This window comes from Halichoerus grypus, chromosome 10 (genome assembly GCF_964656455.1).
Source record: "Halichoerus grypus chromosome 10, mHalGry1.hap1.1, whole genome shotgun sequence".
NCBI lineage: Eukaryota > Metazoa > Chordata > Mammalia > Carnivora > Phocidae > Halichoerus > Halichoerus grypus.
The window spans coordinates 34,212,150-34,231,785 of NC_135721.1; the positions used below are offsets into that span (position 1 = coordinate 34,212,150).

At 42.7% G+C, this 19,636-nt stretch overlaps 1 pseudogene; it reads left to right on the forward strand.

Moving 5' to 3' along the window:
* On the forward strand, positions 1 to 1,472 carry LOC118518355 (glucose-6-phosphate 1-dehydrogenase-like; annotated as a pseudogene).
* Positions 1,473 to 19,636: the final 18,164 nt, after the last annotated feature.

The following is a 19,636-nucleotide window of genomic DNA, read 5'->3' on the forward strand; positions in this document are numbered from 1 at the left end:
ATGTCTAAAGAATTAAAGGACAGTATGTTATCAGTCTCACCAAATAGAGAATATCAATAGACAGATAGAAATTATAAAAACAACCAAATAGAAATTATGGAGTTGAAAAGCATGATATCTGGGGAAAAAAAAATTCACTAGAGGGGCTTGACAGCAGATTTGAGCTGCATGAGAAAGGATCAATGAATTTGAAGATAAATTAATGCAGATCATCTAGTCTGAGGAAAAGGAAAAAGACGGCAAAAAATGAACAAAGCCTTAGAGATCTGTGAGGCACCACCAAGTGCTCCATCATACACATAACAGAAATACGAGAAGGAGAACAGAGAAAAGGAAAGAAAAAAAAATACCAAAAAGTTTATAAATTTGAGGGCTTGCCCCGCCCCCAGGGGGAGGGGATGCTGAGGCTCCACCCACACACCTTGCATGAAGCCGGTCTGCTCAGAACCATAGCCGCCCCCACTGGTTAAGAGAGGTGGAGGGGCAGCCTGGGGAACTGGCCAGGAACTCCCCTGCTGTGAGTTCCCTGGCGGTGAGGCACAGAGAACATCCTGGTGGAGCAGATGGCCCTAAGCTGGGCCCAAGTGTGTGAGATCCTGAGGGAAGAGCTGTACCAGGGCAATGCCTTCCATCACCCCAATACACATATCTTCATCATCATGGGTGCATCAGGCAACTTAACCAAGAAGACCAACCCAGCATCTGGTGGCCGTTCCAGGATGGGCTTCTGCCCAAAGACACCTTCATCGTGGGCTACACCCACTCCCACCTCATGGTGGCAGACATATGAAAACAGAATGAACCTTTCTTCAAAGCCACCCCAGAGGAGAAGCCCAAGCTGGAGGAGTTCTTTGCTTACAACTCCTATGTGCCTGGCCAGTATGATGACACTGCCTCCTACGAGTGCCTCAACAGCCACATGAATGCCCTCCACCAGGGGCAGCAGGCCAACCACCTCTTCTACCTGGCCTTGCCCCCCACTGTCTATGAGGCGGTCACCAAGAACATCCATGACACCTGCATGAGCCAGACAGGCTGGAACCATATCATTGTGGAGAAGCCCTTCCAGAGAGACTGGCAAAGCTCCAGCTGGCTCTCCAACAACATCTCCTCTTTCTTCTGGGAGGACCAGATCTACCGCATCGACCATTACCTGGACAAGGAGATGGTCCAGAACCTCATGGTGCTGAGGTTTGCCAACAGGATCTTCAGCCCTATCTGGAACCAGGACAACATTGGAGCCCTTTGGCACTGAGGGCTGGAGGAGCTACTTTGAAGAATTTGGGATCATCCAGGATGTAATACAGAACCACCTCCTGCAGATACTGTGTCTGGTGGCAATGGAGAAGCCGGTCTCCACTGATTCCAATGATGTCTGTGATGAGAAGAAGGTGTTAAAACGTATCTCAGAGATGCAGGCAAGCAATATACTACACTTATTTATTCTCCAGTGCGCCCAAGGATGCAGATAAGGCCGTGCTTATAGTAGGATAGATTCTAGTATCTGGTGCTTAATATTTTTTCGAGTTAATTTGATAAATGAATGAAGAAATGATTGAGTCAGTGTCATTAAAATGAGGATTCTAATTCTCATCCTGCCATTTATAAGGGCAATCCTCTTCCCTGGGCCAGAGTTTTCCTATCTATAGGAGAAAAGGTTTAAGATCAATCCTTTCATTTTATAATTTTGTTAAAGATTTATTCATTTACTTGAGAGAGAGAGCATGAGAGGGGGAGGGGCAGAGGGAAAGGGAGAGATAGAATCCTCAAGCAGACTCCCCACTGAGTGTGGAGCCCGAGGTGGGGCTCGATCCCAGGACCCCGAGATCATAGCCTGAGCTGAAACCAAGAGTCAGCCACCCAACCAACTAAGCCACCCAGGCCCCATCAATGATGAGAGAATAATTTTGAAATCTAAAAATTTATAGTCTATTCTCCCACTCAAACATGAGGGCAAAATGAGATTCTCCCATATAAAAAGAATTCCTTTTTCATTTACAGATACTTTATGAAAAAATTATTAGAGGAGTTGTTTCAGAAAGAGGAAAAAACAAGAAAAAGTAATGCAATAGTGATTAGTGAAAGAAAAAAGTTTAGTCTAAATAAATGTTAATTTTATGAAAAAATTCAATAATAATCTGGAATGAAAACCACAGATGATATCATCATGGATGGAATGGAGAGCAGCAAAAGCATGCTAAATTTCCTTTCTCACTAGGAATAGGTAATTATTAACAATAAAAGTGAGAAAAAAAGGGGGTGCCTAGGTGGCTCAGTTGGTTAAGCAACTGCTTTCGGCTCAGGTCATGATCCTGAGTCCCAGGATCGAGTCCCGCATTGGGCTCCCTGCTCTGCAGGGAGTCTGCTTCTCCCTCTGCCTCTCCCCCCTCCCACCCGCCTCATGGCTTGTGCTCTCTCACTCACTCTCTCTCTCTCTCTTGCAAATAAATAAATAAAATGTTTAAAAAAAAAAAGTGAGAAAAAGATAAGTTTAGTTGATATGTCAAAGAACATACAAACAAAACGTAGAAGACTACAAACAGAATATATAAATTCCAAACCATTAAAAGAAAAGTAATAGAATTTCAATTCCAGCAATCCAACAAAAGGCAGAAAAGTAAATAAAAGAACAGAAAGTAGGTAGGAATAAGTCGTAACCAAGTAGTACTCATAATAAATGTGATGGGTTAAATTTACTTATTGATAGGGATTTTCAGTTTGAACAAATAAAAAAAATAAAAATAACTCCAGGAAATACAATCCAGTTACATCTTGTCTCTAAAAGATGCACTTAAAATCTGAAAAGACTGCAAATAAAGGAAAAAAAAATGATATCAAGCAAATTCAAACAGCAAGAAAACAGATTGTGGCAGGCCATGATCAGACTTGCCTTGGAGATCCCTCAAGATAATGTAAATGGAAAATGCCTAGGCCTTGTAGGACAGGCGCAGATAGGAGGAGATTGCCCAGTGCTGACTTAGAAAGAACTCAGGTATCAGGTCAGGGGCCATGCTCTCTGAATTTATACTGTGTATGTAGAATTGGTCATTTTTGGTGCTGGAGTGAGACCACAATTCTACACTTCTCAAACACCTGCATCTTACTCCATGAAGACCACCAAACTTTCTGCATAACCCTATGAGAAATAAGAGGACAATAGGGAGCGCCCAGTTGCCTCAATCAATAGAGGATGTGACTCTGGATCTTGGGGTTGTGAGTTTTGAGCCCCATGTTGGGTGTAGAGATTACTTTAAAAATAAATAAATATTTTATTTTATTTTTTAAAGATTTTATTTATTTGACAGAGAGAGAGAGAGACAGCAAGAGAGGGAACACAAGCAGGGGGAGTGGGAGAGGGAGAAGCAGACTTCCTGCTGAGCAGGGATCCTGAGATCATGACCTGAGCCGAAGGCAGGCTCAGCCTAACGACTGAGCCACCCAGGCGCCCCTAAAAATAAATAAATATATTTTTTTAAAGATTTTATTTATTTATTTGAGAAAGAATGAGATAGAGAGAGAGCATGAGAGGGGGGAGGGTCAGAGGGAGAAGCAGACTCCCCGCTGAGCAGGGAGCCCGATGGGGGACTTGATCCTGGGACTCCAGGATCATGACCTGAGCCGAAGGCAGTCGCTTAACCAACTGAGCCACCCAGGTGCCCCTAAATAAATATTTTAAAAATAATAAAATAAAAGGTGTTTTGTTTTGTTTTAAGCAGCAAAGCAAGGTTTATTGAGCGATAGCAAAGTGAAAATACAAAGCTCCAGAGGAGGGAGGGGACCTGAGAGGGTTGCCACTGGAATTTCTAAGTCTAGGGGTTTTTATGAGCTTGTAGCGGGCAGTCTTAATCAGATTAACCCTCCCTGAGCCTGGCATCCAATCAGGTTTTTGTCACACGGTAAAGGGTGGAGGACTCCTTCCAGGGTGGTGTAAAATCCTTTTAAGGGTGGTTTCCTCAGAGAGAGTCCAAGATGGCAGAGGAGTAGGAGACCTAAATCTCGTCTGGTTCCAGGAATTCAGCCAGATGGTTATCACACCATTCGGAACACCTACAAACTCAACAGGAGATAGAAGAAAAGAATAGCAACAACTCTCTGAACAGAAAAGTGACCACTTTCTGGAAGGTAGGACGTGTGGAGAAGTGAATCCGAGGCGATATTCGGGAGGATAGACAGCGGGGGAGGGGGCCTCCGTTGGCTGCTTCTGGCACATGATAGAGCAGCAGAGCACAAAATTGGAACTTTTAGAAGTCTGCTCCCCTAAGGGACGTCGCTCCAGTGGCTAAGCGGGGGGTGGAACCCTCGCTGGGACAGTGTGTTCTCAGGACCTTCGGGGTCACAGAAAGACTGGGGGTGCCTGAGTGCGGCAGAGCTCCCAGGTATCGGAGCGGGGAAGCCGGCTGCAGAGACGGAGCCGAGGCGCGGGCTCTCAGCTCGGGGTTGCCATAAACTGTGATCCGTGGCATAGTCGGGCCACTGCTCCTCCAGCAGGGACCCAACAAGTGGCAGATCCGGGGAGACTCCCCTTCCTCCCCCAGGAGGAGCAGCAGGGGAGCCCACCGCAGGGATCTGCTGGGTTTGGAGACTCCACACGGGGTCATGTGCCAGAGATAGAAACGCTTGGTCACAGGCCGGGTGAGCACAGAGTCCAGCTGTAGACTGGGGAGACGGGAGTGATTGACAGCTTTTCTCTGGGGGCTCACTGAGGAGTGGGGCCCCGAGTTCTCGGCTCCTCTGGGACCAGAGATTGGGAGGCCACCATTTTCACTCTTGTCCTCCAAAGCTGTATGGAAAGCTTCCAGGGAACAAAAGCTCCCGAGAGCAAACCTGAGCAGATTACATAGCCTGGTCCCTGGCAAGGGTGGGACAACTCCCCCTGGGACAAAGACACCTGAGAATCACTGTGACAGACCCCTCCGCCAGAAGATCAGCAAGAACATCCCGCCAAAACCAAGTTTACCGATCAATGAGAACTGAAAATCTCCAGTGCTAGGGGAATACAGCACATAGAATTCATGGCTTTTTTTCTGATGATTCTTTAGTCTTTCAAAGTTAATTTTTAAAATTTTCTTTATTTTTTCTTTTTCTTTTTTTAAAAATTTTTCTTCTTTCTTTTTTCAACCAACTTCTTACCTTACCAATTCCTTTTTTAAAGATCTTTTTTAGGGGTGCCTGGCTCAGTTGGTTAAGCGGCTGCCTTTGGCTCAGGTCATGATCCCAGGGTCCTGGGATCGAGCCCCGCGTCGGGCTCCCTGCTCAGTGGAGAGTCTACTTCTCTCTCTCCCTCTGCCTGCCTCTCTGCCTACTTGTGCTCTCTCTCTATCTCTCTGTCAAATAAATAAATAAAATCTTTAAAAAAAAATCTTTTTTAATGTTCATTTTTACAGTCATATTCTATCCCTTCATTGTATTTAACCTTATTTTTGTGTATATATAAGTTTTTCTTTCTTTAAAATTTTGGGATGCAGTTTCTTCTAACAGACCAAAATACACCCAAAATCTAGCGTATGGCTCTGTTCTATTCACCAGCCTAATCATATTCTCTTTTATCCCCCCCACCCGCCCCCTGGTTTCAGGTCTCTTCTGATTTGTTTAGTGTATATTTCTCTGGGGTCATTGTTGTCCTTTTAGTATTTTGTTCTCTGGTTCATCTATTCTTCTCTGGACAGAATGACAAAATGGAAAAACTCACCTCAAAAAAAAAGAACAAGAGGCAGTACCCACTGACAGGGACCGAATCAATATGGACATTAGTAAGATGTTCGTACTAGAGTTCAGAATAATGATTATAAAGATACTAGCTGGGCTTGAAAAAAGCATAGAAGACACTAGAATATCCCTTTCTGGAGAAATAAAAGAACTAAAATCTAACCAAGTCAAAATCAAAAAGGCTATTAATGAGGTGCAATCAAAAATGGAGGCTCTAACTGCTAGGATAGATGAGGCAGAAGAGAGAATTAGTGATCTAGAAGACCAAATGATGGAGAATAAAGAAGCTGAGAAAAAGAGAGATAAACAACTACTGGATCACGAGGGGAGAATTCTAGAGATAAGTGATACCGTAAAGTGAAACAATATTAGAATAATTGGGATCCCAGAAGAAGAAGAAAGAGAGAGAGGGGCAGAAGGTATTTTGGAACAAGTTATAGCAGAGAACTTCCCTAATATGGGGAAGGAAACAGGCATCAAAATCCAGGAGGCACAGAGAACCCCCCTCAAAATCAATATAAATAGGTCAAAACCCCGACATCTAATAGTAAGACTTACAAATCTCAGAGACAAAGAGAAAATCCTGAAAGCAGTTCAGGACAAGAGGTCTGTAAACTACAACAGTAGAAACATTAGATTGGCAGCAGACCTATCCACAGAGACCTGGCAGGCCCAAAAGGACTGGCATGATATATTCAGAGCACTAAATGAGAAAAATATGCAGCCAAGAATACTATATCCAGCTGGGCTGTCATTGAAAATAGAAGGAGTGATAAAAAGCCTCCAGGACAAACAAAAACTAAAAGAATTTGCAATCACCAAGCCAGTCCTACAAGAAATATTGAAAGGGGTCCTCTAAGCAAAGAGAGAGCCCAAAAGTAACATAGACCAGAAAGGAACACAGACAATATACAGTAACAGTCACCTTACAGGCGATACAATGGCACTAAATTCATATCTTTCAATAATTACCCTGAATGTAAATGGGCTAAATGCCCCAATCAAAAGACACAGGGTATCAGTTGGATAAAAAAGCAAGATCCGTCGATATGCTGTCTGCAAGAGTCTCATTTTAGATGCAAAGACACCTCCAGATTTAAAGTGAGGGGGTGGAAAATCATTTATCATGCTAATGGACATCAAAAGAAAGCTGGGGTGGCAATCCTTATATCAGACAAATTAGATTTTATTTATTTATTTAAAAAATTTTTTTAAAGATTTTATTTATTTATTTGACAGAGACATAGCGAGAGAGGGAACACAAGCAGGGGGAGTGGGAGAGGGAGAAGCAGGCTTCCTGCTGAGCAGGGAGCCCAATGTGGGGCAGCTCAATCCCAGGACCCTGGGATCATGGCCTAAGCTGAAGGCAGATGCTTAATGACTGAGCCACCCAGGAGCCCCAGACAAATTAGATTTCAAACCAAAGACTGTAATAATAGATGAGGAAGGACACCATATCATACTTAAAGGGTCTGTCCAACAAGAAGTTCTAACAGTTGTAAATATTTATGTCCCAAACATGGGAGTAGCCAATTATATAAGCCAGTTAATAACAAAATCAAAGAAACACATCAACAATAATACAATAATAGTAGGGGACTTTAACACCCCCCTCACTGAAAATGGACAGATCATCTAGGCAAAAAATCAACAAGGAAATAAGGTGGTTTTTAAAAAATATTTTATTTATTTATTTGAGAGAGAGAGAGAATGAGAGAGAGAGAGCATGAGAAGGGGGAGGGTTAGAGGGAGAAGAAGACTCCTTGCTGAGCAGGGAGCCCGATATGGGACTCGATCCCGGGACTCCAGGATCATGACCTGAGCCAAAGGCAGTGGCTTAACCAACTGAGCCACCCAGGCACCCCAGGAAATAAGGGTTTTAAATGACACACTGGACCAGATGGATTTCACAGATATATTCAGAACATTCCATCCTAAAGCAACAGAATACACATTCTTCTCTAGTGCACATGGAACATTCTCCAGAATAGCTCACATCCTGGGTCACAAATCAGGTCTCAACTGGTACCAAAAGATTGGGATCATGCCCTGCAAATTTTCGGACCACAGTGCTTTGAAACTTGAACTCAATTACAAAAGGAAAGTTGGACAGAACTCAAATACATGGAGGCTAAAGAGCATCCTACTAAAGAATGAATGGATCAACCAGGAAATTAAAGAAGAATTTTAAAAAATCCATGGAAACAAATGAAAATGAAAACATAACTGTTCAAATTCTTTGGGATGCACCAAAGCCTGTCCTAAGAGGGAAGTATATAGAAATACAAGCCTTTCTCAAGAAACGAGAAAGGTCTCAAATATACAACATAGCTCTACACCTAAAGGAGCTGGAAAAGAACAGCAAATAAAGCCTAAACCCAGCAGGAGAAGAGAAATAATAAAGATTAGAGCAGAAATCAATGAAATTGAAACCAAAAGAACAGTAGAACAGATCAACAAAACTAGGAGCTCGTTCTTTGGAAGAATTAATAAGACTGATAAACCCCTGGCCAGACTTAACAAAAAGAAAAGAGAAAGGACCCAAATAAATAAAATCATGAATGAAAGAGGAGAGATCACAACCAACACCGAAGAAATACAAAGAATTATAAGAACATATTATGAGCAACTATATGCCAACAATTTAGGCAATCTGGAAGAAATGGATGCATTCCTAGAGATGTATAAACTACTAAAACTGAACCAGGGAAGAAATAGAAAACCTGAACAGACCCATAACCAAAGGAAATTGAAGCAGTAATCAAGAATCTCCCAAGAAACAAGAGTCCAGGGCCAGATGGCTTCCCAGGGGAATTCTACCAAACATTTAAAGAAGAATTAATACCTATTCTTCTGAAACTGTTCCAAAAAATAGAAATGGAAGGAAAACTTTCAAAGTCATTTTATGAGGCCAGCATTACCTTGATCCCAAAACCAGACAAAGACCCCACCACAAAGGAGAATTACAGACCAATATCTCTGATGAACATGGATGCAAAAATTCTCACCAAAATACTAGCCAGTAGGATCCAACAGTACATTAAAAGGATTATTCACCATGACCAAATGGGATTTATTCCTGGGCTGCAAGTTTGGTTCAACATCCACAAATCAATCAATGTGATACATACATTAATAGAAGAAAGGACAAGAACCATATGATCCTCTCAACAGATGCAGAAAAAGCATTTGACAAAGTACAGCATCCTTTCTGGATTAAAACTCTTCACAGTGTAGGGATAAAGGATACATACCTCAATATCATAAAGGCCATCTATGAAAACCCACAGCGAATATCGTTCTTAGTGGGGAAAAACTGAGAGCTTTCCCCCTAAGGTCAGGAACGCGGCAAGGATGTCCACTATCACCACGGCTGTACAACATAGTACTAGAAGTCCTAGCCTTGGCAATCAGACAATAAAAAGAAATAAAAGGCAACCAAATCTGCAAAGAAGAAGTCAAACCCTCTTTGCAGATGATATGATACTTTATGTGGAAAAGCCAAAAACTCCACCCCAAAACTGCTAGAACTCATAGGAATTCAGTAACGTGGCAGGATATAAAATCAATGCACAGAAATCAGTTGCATTTCTATACAACAACAAGACAGAAGAAAGAGAAATTAAGGAGTCGATCCCATTTACAATTGCACCCAAAACCATAAGATACCTAGGAATAAATCTAACCAAAGAGGCAAAGAATCTTTACTCAGAAAACTCTAGGATACTCATGAAAGAAATTGAGGAACCACAAAGAAATGGAAAAACACTCCATGCTCATGGATTGGAAGAACAAATATTGTTAAAATGTCTATGCTACCTAGAGCAATCTACACATTCAATCCCTATCAAAATACCATCAACCTTTTTTCACAGAGCTGGAACAAATAATCCAAAATTATGATTTTGATGAGATTTAAGGAAAATAACACTTAAGAAGACTTATCTCTGTCTTGTGGCTTCAAGACTAGTTTGAGGTCCTCTCTGGATTCACAGAGGGATTTCAGTTCCTTGTTGTTAGGCCCCACTGGGGACCAGGGTTTGACCCTGGAATGGTGGATCCAGACTTCAAATCTAGAGGGGGGATATCCTGGTATCCACAAGCAACAGTGTCCTGTTATGCCCAAAAAACCTTTCCGACAAGGGAAAGTTGTGGGGTCCTTAAGGTGGACCCCACTTAGGGGTCCTGCTGTTAAGGGGCACTGCTGTTAAGGCCCAAAGCACTTCAGCCTGAGTTTCCCAGACCTGGGAATTAATATCAGCCTCTATTAAAGGGAGGCAATTGCTAGTTTGCCCAGGGGCTCTCAATATGAGAGTTAATATCTCTACCTAAGAGAAGTGTGGGACTCTCAGGCATTAAGAATGAGTGAGAGAAAATTAGATCTCCCCAGGTGCATCCCAGAAGGTGAGAAAAAAATCTGGCTTATGGGTCGCCCAGTGACGCTCTTAATGACAACACTGCGGTTGGGCAGTTGGCCCGGGGCAGAGTGTAGAACAGAAAAGGTGGCTCCGGTATCAGAAGGAAATCGACTGGTTTCAGAATAAAAGTTTCTTGTTTAAAAAGAAAAAAGAAAGAAACGGCAACCAAAATCTGAGCCACTTTCTGTATCCTTATCTTATGTAAATCCTTTGATCTAGTTATTTATAAATCAAAAGTAAAAGTTTCCTTATACCAGGTCCAAGTCATTATTATTGCTCATCATAAAAGCTAAATTAGACTCCTTTGTCTTAACTGGTGCTCAGGTGCAGCTGTGTTAACAATAGATAAAAGAGAATTTAAGGGGGAGAAAAAGGATTGTTAAGGGATAATGAGAGAACTCATATTGATAGGAGGAATAATCTGCTAAGAAGATACATAGCTTTAAATGCTGATGCACCTAACAAAATATCTTCCTTAAAAAAAGCAAAAAGTGATATGATTTGGAGGCAAAATTTCAAAAAAGCCCAATGATAGTGGGACACTTTAACACATCTCAGAAACTGAGATATCAAGAAGACAAAAAATTAGTAAGGTTAGAAATGATTTGAAGAGTGCAGTTAGTTTTTATCTAATAGATGTATACGATATTTTAATCCCCCAAACTGAAGAACATATATTCTTCTCAAATATATCAAACATAAAATTGTTCTGTGTTAGACCACAGATTTCAAAAAGAAAAATAAAATCAAAAAAAAAAAAAAAAAAAAAAAAAAAGAAAAATAAAATCACATAAGTTATATTCACGGAACACAATGCAATATAAAATTAGAATTAACATACAAACAGGGGTCCCTGGGTGGCTCAGTTGGTTAAGCATCTACCTTCGGCTCAGGTCATGATCTCAGGGTCCTGGGATCAAGCCCCACATCAGGCTCCCTGCTCAGCAGAGTCAGCTTCTCCCTCTCCCTCTGCTTGCTGCTCCCCTTCTTGTGCTCTCTCTTTCTGTGTCAAATAAATAAAATCTTAAAAAAAAAAAAAAAGAATTAACATACCATCAAAAAGGGAATATGCCTAACAATATAGAGATTTAACAAGAGAATATAAGGTGCACCAATAAATTTACACCACTATGAAAACCTTAGATGAGATGGATGATTTGCTTAGAAAATGTAAATTATCCAAATTGGCTCAACAAGTAGAAAACCATAATATTTCAATAGCTCAAGAAGATATTGCAAAGATATAGGCAATTCCCTACAATGTTTACTAGATTAACATCCAAAAATTAATACGTTGGTTAATAATAGCAATAACAAATAAATAGATAAATAAAAATAGTCAAAAAGACTAAATTAGCAATGACAGCAAACCTTGTAAAATACCCGGGAATAAATGTAGTAAGTTATTCAAGTCACTATTGAATAACACAAAAAAGACTGAAAATAAAAGAGCTATATCATGTTGATGGGCAAAAGTCTCAATATGGTAAAGATATCACTTCTTTCCAAAATACCATAAATCCATGAATTCAGTGCAATTGCAATCTAAAGCTCAGTGGGATTTTCATGGACCTTGGGAGGCTGTTTCTAAAATTAAAATAGATATTTAAATGTACACAATAAGATAATTTCGAAATGAGAATAAGATACTATAAAGCAATAGTAATTTAAACAATGTTTTGATTTATGTGGGGTTTTTTTTTTCAGAAAAAAACAAATCAACAGATTATAATACAAATCCCGATGCAGCTCCAAGTGTAAAAGAAAATTTTGCTTTGTATATGATAAAGCATTTCAAATCAGTGAGAAAACGAACAGAATATTGAATGAATCCTTTTGGAAAAATTGACTACCCATGGAGAAAACGAATTGAAGTCATATCATTCAGAAAAATGTATAGAAGATGGATTAAAGATCTTAAAATTTTTTTATCTTCCAGATAAAGATGATAGATTGAACACACTCATTTACTTTTCCTCCTTGCTACAAGGGGATTTCTTTTTTTTTTTAAGATTTTATTTATTTATTTGAGAGAGAGAGACAGCGAGAGAGCATGAGCAGGGGGGAGGGGCAGAAGGAGAGGGAGAAACAGACTCCCCACTGAGCAGGGAGCTTGATCCCTGCTTGATCCCAAGGGCTTGATCCCAGGACCCTGAGATCATGACCTGAGCAGAAGGCAGACGCTTAACTAAGCCACCCAGGCACCCTGGGGATTTCTTTTTTTAAGACAAAACACCACAAAGGCAAAGAAAATGAAAGAGGAGGCAACACAACAGAATTTGCGAAGCTGGAAAGGAGCTGGACTAACTTAGCCCCAGACACATTGATTTTAACACCAGCAGTGGGGAAAGCTATGAAACAACCTAGTTTCCACCCAGAACCTCCAGGAATTGGGACACCAAGTATCTCTGAAGTAAGCATGGAGGAAGGGCTGGAAACAGGAGTTTGTTGGAAGTACAGTTAAGAAACAGCAAGACCCTCAGATCTCCTCCTGGAATCCCTGGGAAGCAGTGCCTTTAACTGATATGTCAGAAGATTAGAGGTTGATTCTTAGACAGACAAAGAAAAAATAAGACAGGGATGCCTGGGATTGAGTCCCACATTGGGCTCCCTGCTCAGTGGGGAGCCTGCTTCTCCCTCTGCCTGCCGCTCCCCCTGCTTGTGCTCTCTCTCTCTCTCTCTCTCTGACAAATAGATGAATGAAGATCTTAAAAAAAGAAAAAGAAAAATAAGACAATTATTAATTTTTTTTAAGTAGGCTCCACACCCAGAATGAAGCCCAACGTGGGGCTTTAACTCACGACCCTGAGATCAAGATCTGAGCTGAGAGCAAGAGTCGGATACTTAACCAACTGAACCACCCGGGTGCCCCAAGACAATTGTTAATTTTAAAGAAAATAAAAAGATAATGGATTATAGTATACACATGTCTCAGCTTAGTTGTAACAATTATTTATATAGTATTAACCTCAGCCAGAGAGACGGGACCTTACGTTTAGGGAAAAAGCAATTGGAATGACAGCAGATTTCTCTTAAGAAACCATGAAAGCCAGAAGAAAGTGTCACATTTTTCAAGGGCAGGGAAAAAAACAAAAAACTGTCAGTTCAGAATTCTATGTTCAGAGAACTGATCCTTCAGGAATGAAGAGGAAATCAAAATCTTCTCAGATGAAGGAAAACTAAAAGAATTTGTCATCAGCAGACCTAAAGGAGTGATGAAAGGAGGTTCCTCAGACAGAAAAATCAGTGATTATAGAAGAAGGAATCTTGAACAAGGGAAGAATACAAATATGGTGAGGTCTAAGAGAACAATGGAGCATGCAGTGAGCATAGGAGATATGCATAATATGCCAGGTGGCCATTCCCAGCTGCTCCATTTATATGTAGCTTCCCTGATGCCCATGAGCACAGAGCTTCCTTGGACCCACCATACATGGGTTTTCAGAAAGACTCAAAGCGAGTACAAGTATAGGGTTGTTGCTGGGAAGCAGCTGCCCAGCCTGGGACTACATTCTGAACCTTCACCAAAGGAATGTGAGAGAAAGCAATATGTGCTATATCTGGTCTGATGCTCCTCTCTTCCCCAATGTACTTCCTGGGTGCAGAGGACACTGAGATTCTAGGGGATGGTTGAAACATAAGACAGAAGGTGAGCTAACCAGAAATCACAGCACTGGACCATAATGTGGGTTAAAAAATGAGCCTTTGTTGTTCCAAGCCCCTGAAATTGTGGGCTTTATTTGTTACTGCAGTTTGTGTTTCCTTTGAGTTTATATCTTTGCAGAATCATAGCACATGACTTTTCCATTTAATAGATAATATTTAAATCTGAAATAATTTCTTTTTGTATAATTTGCTGAACAAATGTCTAACGTGTCTTTTGATACAATTTCTTGTATTTAACTGGTAGCATGATTTTTTTTTGCGATCATGTTATGTGCTTGTACATATATACCACATTTGATGTGTTCAAGATATTTTAGAAAACAATATAAGAAAATATTTGACCTCAGAGTAGTGGTAGCCTTTTAAAACAAGATACAAAAAACAAAGGCAACGAAGGGCAGACTGACAAGTTTGATGATGTACAAATTTTTAAAAAGGTTTTGTATGGGGGCGCCTGGGTGGCTCAGATGGTTAAGCATCTGCCTTCGGCTCAGGTCATGATCCCAGCATCCTGGGATCGAGCCCCACATTGGGCTCCTGGCTCAGCGGGGAGCCTGCTTCTCCTTCTCCCTCTGCCTCTCTCCCTGCTCATGCTCTCTCCCTCTGTATCTCTGTGTCTCAAATGAATAAATGAAATCTTTAAAAAAAAAAAAAAAGCTTTTGTATGTCAAAAGATACCATAAGTAAAACTAAAAGGCAAGTTAATAGACAGGGAGTAGAGTATTTCAACATATATAACAGAATGGATTGATGTCCAAATATATAAAGCATTCACTCGTACAGTCAATAAGAAAAACACAGATAGCTCCCCATGCAAGCGGCTAAGGTCACATACAGGGAAATCAATCCAAGCAGCCAATAAACATATGATAGATGATCTTGTTCACCAGAGCCTGGGAAATGCAAATAAGGGCAGCAACGAGATACCAACAGAATAGAAATTGATTGAACAAAAACATTTGTAGACATTATCTACCAAAATTTAAAGTATTCATAACCTATTGCTCCAGCTTCATCTACTTTAAAAAGTCACTCATAGGGTGAGATGGGAAGTCACTGGATTAAAACAAAGGGAGGGAGTGTGTAAGTGAGCTTATATCAACTAAGGTTTATCCACATGGGGAACACTGTGTCATGGTTACAAAGGATACATTCTCACAATATTTCTGACATACAGAATGTGACATACAGGAAATTCAATGAATGTAAAAATATATAAAGTGTGTGTGTTGGTAAATTCATAGTAAAAGTAGTTCCTCAAAAAAGTTAAACATAGAGTTATGATATGACCCAGCAATTTCACTCTGAGGTATGCACCCAAGAGAATTGAAATCAGATGTCCACACAAAAATTTGTGCATGAATGTTCATAGCAGTATTACTCATAATAGCCCCAAAGTGGAAACAAACCCAAATGTCATCAACTGATGATGGATAAACAAAATGTGGTCTATCTATACAATGGGACAGTCTTTGACCATAAAAAAGAAATGAAGGGCTGCTGCATGCTACAACATGGATGAACCCTGAAAGCGTGCTAACAGCTTTAAACCAGTCACAAAAGGCCACATATTGGGTGACAGAATAGGCAAATCCGTGGAGACAGAAAGTAAATTAGCAGGGAGAGGGGAAAGGAGAGGGAGGAACTGGGAGTGATCACTAAGGCTGAGGCTTAGAAACAAGGTTTCTTTTTAGGGTGAGGAAAATATTCTAACATTGGTGGCACTGGTGGTTGCACAACTTTGTGAACATACTAACCACCAAGCTGCACACTTTAAAGGTGTGGATATTCTGGTATATGGACTATACCTCAATGTAAAAATTATGCAAAAAACCCCACCCAAAATAGATGAATAATGAAGTGCTAGCGGGAGAAAAAGAGGAAGGCAGTATTAGCCCCGGGAGCAGGAAACACTTTGAAGAGGAAGTGACATTTGAATTGGACTTACAGGGCAAATGGCTATTTTGGAAGAGGAGGGGAAATTCAGGTAGCTCACATAGTGAGCACGGTCACTTGGCAAGGTGGACAACTGCAGGATGTGTCAGGGGAACGAGGTGGAGATCACACTGGCCCAAGCAGAGGGAGCAGGAAGGGGAATATGGCTGCAGCCGGCCGTGAAGGGTTCCGACGGCCATGCTGTCCCAGTGGACCCCAGGGAGGCTAATGTGTAGAAACCACAGGTTAGTTGGCTCGTCCCATTGCAGCCAAGCATGCTCTGCTTATTAGGTACTTAGAAGAACAGATGACTTCTAAGTTTCACTTTCCTGGAAGTTTGAGATTTATAGCTCTTGGTAATGGGAGGTCACTGGATCAAAGCAAAGAGAATAGGTGTGTAATGAATCGCTATCTTGAGGGTAATTATAGCATAAAAGGAAAGTAAAAGCGCAACCAAGGATTATCAGTGTTTGCTATAAATAGAAAAGCAGCTTGGTCTGGGTCCAGGGATGTGCAGTGGGGCTTGCCTGAAGACTGGAGAAAAATTCCCTGGTTCAGGTAACTTCCAGATAAGGCTGCTGACTGGGGTGTGTGACGTCAATCTAGGGAATAACAAACCCTCCCTCAGGGACCAGGTCCACCGTGTCCCCTGTCCAACTCCCCTGACACTCACACACTCACATACACACACACACACGCCCCAGTGCTGTTTTAGTAGGAGCCCCCACCAGTGTTATTGCCTACTTAAAACCCCCCCAACCCCCCACGTCCTGCTCTGCGTGCAGAGGCCTTCTGCCTGCTGATAAGCTGTTCAGGAAATTCCACTTGGAAGAAGTCCACAAGCACAGGCTGGGGAGGGTGGTGAAGGAGACAATTCTTGAGCCTAGTGGCAGGGTGGAGGGAACAAGCATGGACCCGCACCAGATCAGCGTCCTGTCAGCCAGCTGTCCTGTTACCTCTCACACCTTCCTTTGAAGGGGGAGGAGGTGGGGGTCCCTTCCTGAACCTGGATGACTCGGTGATCCTCTGGTCTGCATGAAGTAGGTGGGCCAAAGCCAATGGTAATATTTCCATTTTACAGCTAGGAAAACTGAGGCCTAGAAACTGTGTCCAACTTGCCCAAGGCCACTCAGCAGTCCATAGTGTTGTTAGGACTAGATCCCAAATCCCTGGATCCCAGCCAAAGGACTTTTCTGCCTCATGCGGTGCCATTTATGGTCGGACATGGATGCCAGTTGCCTGGTAGATCCCACCTCTCCCCGTCACCCTCCCCCCAAGTTCCTGACACAGAAAGGGTCAATTTAGACACAAGCAGTGATTGAGATGGAAGGGCTGACGGCAAGAGCCCTTACCAATCTCCCTCCCAGGCCCAAACCATCTTTCTGGCTTCCTCTCCATGACTCTCCCAACTCCCTCTGCTCCTCTTGGGTCCTGCTGGCTGAAAAGAGGATCAAATGCATTCGGTTCTTCACTTGTCCTCTCAAAATGTATGTGGTCCTGGGGCTGACTACCCCAAGAGCCCTGAGCCTCCAAAAAGGAAGAACCTAAGTATTGGAGAAAATACACTGTCCCTTTCCTTCCCCAAATGGAGACTGAAGAGACATGACCCTTGGCTGAAAGGGGACAGAGGCCTTTGAGTTACCCTCAGGTAGAATCCTTTTTTAATTTTTGTGAGGAAGGGCCCCAAGGGCCCCACACCTGTATGACAAATAGGCTTTCTCCCAGCCAAAAGGACGTGACAGACAGTATGTGGCCCCTTAGGGGGATGGATTGGGGACTGACCCCTGAGAGGCTTGAGGCCAGCCTTTTCACCTCAGTGAGTTTATGAGGCCCAGAAATCTGATTCTGTCAGCACCCCAGTGGATGTAGTCACCTCAGCACGGTGGGCCCACAGTCACCACTAGGCCTCGGATAAACCCAATTGAGGGGCGCCTGGGTGGCTCAGCCCGGTAAGCGTCTGCCTTCGGCTCAGGTCATGATCCCAGGGTCCTGGGATTGAGCCCTGCATCGGGCTCCCTGCTCCGCAGGAAGCCTGCTTCTCCCTCTCCCTCTGCCTGCCGCTCTGCCTGCTTGTTATCTCTCTGTCTCTCTGTCAAATAAATAAATAAAATCTTAAAAAAAGAACCAATTGAGATAAATGTGAACTGACCCAAATGCCTATGGCTGCCACAGAAATGCCTTGCTCAGACCTCTGCTGTGGGGACCGTGAGTGACTGAGAGCCCAGCTCCCCATGGCTACTCCCGGCCTTTGACTGACATGGTGGGGCACCATGGCAGGCCTACCCATGTGGCATGGGGGATTCCTCTGATGGTGCCTTCAGCTCGACAATGCCTCATCAGCCCAGGCAAACCTTTCTTAGAGCAGTCCCACAGACCCAGCTCTTCTGCCCAGCCTCCCTTCTTTCCCTTCTCCCTTCACAGGTGTCAGGCCTGCATCCCGTCTGAAGGCTCTCACTTCTTTCTCCATCTACCCCCCTTCAGCCTTCATAGGCCTTTCCCCCATAAATGCCTTGTATGTCTAACTGTGTCTTGTCATCTGCTTCTGGAAGGATCCAACTGCCAGTGTCCATCAACAGGAGAATGGCTGGAATCAGTGTGTCACACCATGGATGAGCCAGAGCTATGAGTGTCACTCAGACAAATCTTCAAAATATAAGGTTGATTGGAAAAAGCACGGTGCAGAAGCACACTGCAAATAAATCCCAGCCCACTAGCGGTTCTAAGTTTTACAGGAATTGATGTATTTGACACTCACACCAACATTCTGAAGGAGAGCCTATCAGCATCTCCTTTTGACAGATGAGAAAACCTCACTTCTCTGCTCCTCAATTCCCTCCTCTTAAAAAGGCGTTGATGGTAAGTGCCTCCCTCACTGGTTACAGTGAGCGTAACAATATATATATAGGATTTCTAGGGACGCCTGGGTGGCTCAGTCCGTTGGGTGTCTGCCTTTGGCTCAGGTCATGATCCCAGGGTCCTGGAATCCAGTCCCGCATCGGGGTCCCTGCTCACTGGAGAGCTTGCTTCTCCCTCTGCATATATATATATGTATATATATATATATGATATATGATTTCTAGATAAGATTTGGATTGCTAATACAGATTCAGTGCCTAATCCGAAAATTTGTAGATGTGTTTTGGAATTTGGAATTTTGGATGTTAGAAAGAAAAACTAGTGAATAACCATATATTGCGTAACACCCAAATCCAGGGAAGGGCTTTATAATCAAACATCACAAAACTCCTGCCACAAACTTTTGAATATTAAGCTAAGTGGAATAAATAAGGACTTCACTTCCGGTTTTGCCTCCAAATAACTTATGGAAAATCTTTTGGTTCCAGAGCTCTTTAGATTTCAGAATCTTGGATAGCAGATTGTGGACTTGTTATTTGATCTAGGACTTACTATCTGTGTTCAGAAGTGAGGTAGACCTGTTCATAATGTCCTCACCTGCTTTTAGAATCTAGGTAAAAATAATCTCATCGAACGGGATAAGAAAGTGTTACTTCCTTTTCTGTTTGTTGCCACAGTTCCAAACCCACCAATAGCCAAAGACGGGCGACGTTACCGGGAACCTCTGGGGTCCTTCCTGGCACTACAAACCTGCACGAAGGAACCTGCCCCAGGTAAACGAAATGTGTGGCCAGTGCCCTGTCTCTGCTAGGAGAGCAGCAGAGCACAGCCTTGTTCACAGAGGGACAGAAAGTCCTCCCCCACGGCCACTGGCATTTCCCATGGGGGGGGCGCCCCCAAGGGAGGGTACTTGTCCCGGAGCTGAGAGCATTTCCCATTGAAGGGAGTTGAGTGGGAGGCTTGGGCAGAAGTGAAACCCCATCTCCTCTCATTCTTGGTTCTCTTTGGTGTCCCTAGGGAGCAGCCGCCACCAATGCCTCGGCTCCTGGTGGAAG